General features: G+C 30.5%; 1 long non-coding RNA gene across 1 annotated transcript in view; it reads left to right on the top strand.

Moving 5' to 3' along the window:
• LOC137651900 (uncharacterized) overlaps positions 1-5,000 on the top strand; it is a 207,335-nt gene that overhangs the window by 18,910 nt on the left and 183,425 nt on the right. Inside the window, exon 2 of the long non-coding RNA XR_011046126.1 lies at positions 4,546-4,627. This is a non-coding gene — a long non-coding RNA (uncharacterized lncRNA). The remainder of the gene's footprint in view (positions 1-4,545; positions 4,628-5,000) is intronic.

A 5,000-nucleotide genomic window follows, 5' to 3' on the forward strand; every position in this document is an offset into this window, starting at 1 on the left:
AATAATAAAATCATTAAAAGAACAAATATCTGTTATTACATACATGCATCCATCTCACTAAATTTAACCAGAAATTGTGCCTTAGTCTCATAAGTATTTCCAAATATTATATGCCATGTTTTCAAATTATCTATTTTTAAAATGGCAACTCAATTTTGCCAATTTGCTAATGTTCAAACTTTTTTTCGCTCACTTTGAGCCAAATGTTTCGTTTTTATTTACTGTAATGTACTATTATTTGTTTGATTGGCTTTCATTATTAAAATGTATTACACACAGAAATCTTTTTTCCTGTACAATGCTAGGAAATAAATGTAAGAATCATTTCATATAAAAAAAAAAAGAGAGGAGTGGGGGGCGTACGGGTCTACTGGAAGCAAAAAGGGGGCGTCAGGTAAGATAGTTTGGGAACCACTGGTCTATAGACTTGAGTAGAATGTTGACAATATTTATGGCGGAGGTCTGAAATCTCTGATTGGTCTTGTTAGTGAAATTACTTAAAGGGCGAGAAAATGGTTAATGGAACCAAGGTACTATTATTATTATTATTATTATTATTATTATTATTATTATTATTATTATTATTATTATTATTATCACTAGCTAAGCTATAACCCTAGTTGGAAAAGCAGGATACTATAAGCCCAGGGGCTCCAGCAGGGAAAATAGCTCAGCGAGGAAAGGAAACTAAGAAAAATAAAATATTTTAAGAAGAGCAACAGCAGTAAAATAAATATCTCCTATATAAACTATAAGAACTTTAACAAAACAAGAGGGAAGAGAAATTGGATAGGAAGGTGTGCCCGAGTGTACCCTCAAGCAAGAGAACTAGAATCTAACCCAAGACAGTGGAAATATTACAGGAAACTGACATGGATGACGTTTGCTGTCTGTATACAGCCGTTTATCGTTCTACTGAGCATTTCAATGCAAACCCCCCCTCCCCCCTTCAAGTGGTGTTAATGACCTTGTTGAATTGCCCGATATTAACGTAAATTTCCAATTAATGAATTAATATTAACATCTATTTAACATGCGAAATCTAGAACATGTTTAGATTTTTTCTCCATGCACCACGTGCTTTTCCTTTCAGATAGAGTATTATTTTTGTTATGATTTGACCAGAAAAGTTCTAACGTTAGTTTGCTTAATATGAAATCCATAGTTATATTATTGACTATATTAAGATTCAGCAGAAAAGATTACTTTGGTTTTAATATTCACCAAATTAATCGTTGTACAACGAAAACTTTATATTGAGATTTCTGCTTTTGAGCAGTGCTTTTGCGCTTCATTATTTGTTTGCTTTTGACCATTGCATTTGCCAGTGCATTTCATTATTTTTCTGCTTTTGACCATTGCATTATTTGTCTGCTTATGAGCAGGGACTTTAATATTTCTGATTTTGACCAGTGCATTTCATTATTTATCTGTTTTTGAGCAGTGCATTCCATTATTTGTCTACTTAGAGTAGTGTATTTCATTATTTGTCTGCTTTTGAGCAGGGCATTCCATTATTTGTCTGCTTTGAGCAGTATATTTCATGCATTTTGAACAGCGTATTTCATTATTATTTTGCTTTGAGCAGTGCATTTCATTATTTGTCTGCTTTTGAGCAGTACATTTTATTATTTGTCTGTGTGTCTTCCATAACAAAACGCAAATAACCCGTTCCAAGAGTCTGAAAGTGTCGAATGTAAGGCAAAATAACCCATACTGATCATTATCGAAATGTTTTCCGAATAATAGGAAAGTCAGGGAAAGATTTGAAAGATTGCGAGGTGATTCAGGAAGGTTTTTGTGAATGAAAGTTTCTAGTAATGGCGGAAATAATGAATGAGTGATAGAGTGGATGAGACAAGAAAAGAAGCTCTTAACTTTTCGAAATTCTTGGAATGAGTTCCAAAGTAGGTAAAAGTTGGAATGTTTGAAAAGATTTCTTTAGGTGTCTTTTCTTCCGGGGAATTGAAGTTAAGACCTTTGATGTTCGTGAAAATAATAGAAGAAAATGAACTTACTAAAGTATGTGTCAATGAGAATGAAGCTATTATGAAAAAGGAAATATAAATAACTTGTAAGGTTTAAATTGCTGGATATTAAAGTGGGGGAAACCAGTGATGTTTAATGGTTGGAATTTTTTAAGATGGAGAAATCAGTGATGTTTAATGGTTGGAATTTTTAAGATGTAGAAACTCGTTATGTTTAATGGTTGGAATTTTTTAAGATGGAGAAACTCGTTATATTTAATGATTTGAATTTTTTAAGATGAAGAAATCAGCGATGTTTAATGGTTTGAATTTTTTAAGATGAAGAAATCAGTGATGTTTAATGATTTGAATTTTTTAAGATGAAGAAATCAGCGATGTTTAATGGTTTGAATTTTTTAAGACGGAGAAACCCGTGATGTTTAATGGTTGGAATTTTTTAAGATGAAGAAAACAGTGATGTTGAATGGTTTGAATTTTTTAAGATGGAGAAACTCGTTATGTTTAATGATTTGAATTTTTTAAGATGAAGAAATCAGCGATGTTTAATGGTTTGAATTTTTTAAGACGGAGAAACCCGTGATGTTTAATGGTTGGAATTTTTTAAGATGAAGAAAACAGTGATGTTGAATGGTTTGAATTTTTTAAGATGGAGAAACTCGTTATGTTTAATGATTTGAATTTTTAAGATGAAGAAATCAGCGATGTTTAATGGTTTGAATTTTTTAAGACGGAGAAACCCGTGATGTTTAATGGTTGGAATTTTTTAAGATGAAGAAAACAGTGATGTTGAATGGTTTGAATTTTTTAAGATGGAGAAACTCGTTATGTTTAATGATTTGAATTTTTTAAGATGAAGAAATCAGCGATGTTTAATGGTTTGAATTTTTTAAGACGGAGAAACCCGTGATGTTTAATGGTTGGAATTTTTTAAGATGAAGAAAACAGTGATGTTGAATGGTTTGAATTTTTTAAGATGGAGAAACTCGTTATGTTTAATGATTTGAATTTTTTAAGATGAAGAAATCAGCGATGTTTAATGGTTTGAATTTTTTAAGACGGAGAAACCCGTGATGTTTAATGGTTGGAATTTTTTAAGATGAAGAAAACAGTGATGTTGAATGGTTTGAATTTTTTAAGATGGAGAAACTCGTTATGTTTAATGATTTGAATTTTTTAAGATGAAGAAATCAGCGATGTTTAATGGTTTGAATTTTTTAAGACGGAGAAACCCGTGATGTTTAATGGTTGGAATTTTTTAAGATGAAGAAAACAGTGATGTTGAATGGTTGGAATTTTTTAAGATGAAGAAATCAGTGATGTTTAATAGTTGGAATTTTTTAAGATGGAGAAACCAGTTATGTTTAATGGTTGGAATTTTTTAAGATGAAGTAATCAGTGATGTTTAATGGTTGGAATTTTTTAAGATGAAGAAATCAGTTATGTTTAATGGTTTGAATTTTTTAAGATGAAGTAATCAGTGATGTTTAATGGTTGGAATTTTTTAAGATGGAGAAATCAGTGATGTTTAATGGTTGGAATTTTTAAGATGAAGAAATCAGTGATGTTTAATGGTTGGTATTTTTTAAGATGAAGAAATCAGTGATGTTTAATGGTTGGTATTTTTTAAGATGAAGAAATCAGTGATGTTTAATGGTTGGAATTTTTTAAGATGGAGAAATCAGTGATGTTTAATGGTTGGAATTTTTTAAGATGGAGAAATCAGTGATGTTTAATGGTTTGAATTTTTTAAGATGAAGTAATCAGTGATGTTTAATGGTTGGAATTTTTTAAGATGAAGAAATCAGTGATGTTTAATGGTTGGTATTTTTTAAGATGAAGAAATCAGTGATGTTTAATGGTTGGAATTTTTTAAGATGGAGAAATCAGTGATGTTTAATGGTTGGAATTTTTTAAGATGAAGAAATCAGTTATGTTTAATGGTTTGAATTTTTTAAGATGAAGAAATCAGTTATGTTTAATGGTTTGAATTTTTTAAAGATGGGGAAACCAGTTATGTATAAGGGTTTGAATTTTTTAAGATGGATAAAAATTCATGTTTAATGGTCTTATTTTTTTAAATGGAAAAACAATTCATGTTTAATGGTTTGAATTTTTTAAGATGGAGAAACCAGTTATGTATAAGGATTTGAATTTTCAAGATGGGAAAACCAGTTATATTTAAGGGTTTGAATTCATTAAAATGGGGAAACATTTTTCTCTAGATTGATGACAATGGGTCGATTGGTTGGCAACATAAAGGAAATGGGAAAAAAACAACTGATATTTACTGAATTCATTTCAATAATTGTGATCCTTAGTCTATTTTATTTATTTCTCCTTTAATTTCTTTACCTCGCGTAAATGATTCCTTTTGGTTTTCCTCTCATTAATGCGTTTTTCCACAATTGATATAGATCTACGAAAAGAAGAATAATTTAGGAGGCTTCTGAAAACATTTATTTTTTTTATACTTCAATGCGTTTGTTTTCGATAAAATTTATGCAGAGAAGATGGATTCATATACTTTACATATCAACTTTGTGAAATATTTTTTCAGTCGAGTGGCCCTCTGGTGATTGATCCGTAGAAAACTGCTTTACTTCCATCATGGGCGATCATCTGTCTGCAGGAAGATCAAAGTAAGTTTTTTGTAATTGTGTCTGTAATTATGTCATTTATGTCATTTGTAATAAATCCTGAAGGCGTAGAACGAACTCACTACGGAAATAACTTTCCTCCGGGAATTTGAACAAATTCTTCTAAGACATTAATTAACAAAATGCATTAACTTACTTAGGAAATCTATTCACTTCGTCATGGCATTATTTAAACTATGTAAGGAGATTTGATTCCGTCAGTGGTTAGGACAATCAGTATACTTCAGGTGGTTCACTGTAGGCGTTACTAAGGGGTCCTTAAATCGTCACTTTGGTTCAAAGAATAATTTATTTTCTACCATTCCGCTTTCTTTCCTTTGAATCATTCCATTTTCTTTATTTTACTCTTATTCCA

Source organism: Palaemon carinicauda, chromosome 13 (assembly GCF_036898095.1).
Source record: "Palaemon carinicauda isolate YSFRI2023 chromosome 13, ASM3689809v2, whole genome shotgun sequence".
In the NCBI taxonomy this organism is placed as follows: domain Eukaryota; kingdom Metazoa; phylum Arthropoda; class Malacostraca; order Decapoda; family Palaemonidae; genus Palaemon; species Palaemon carinicauda.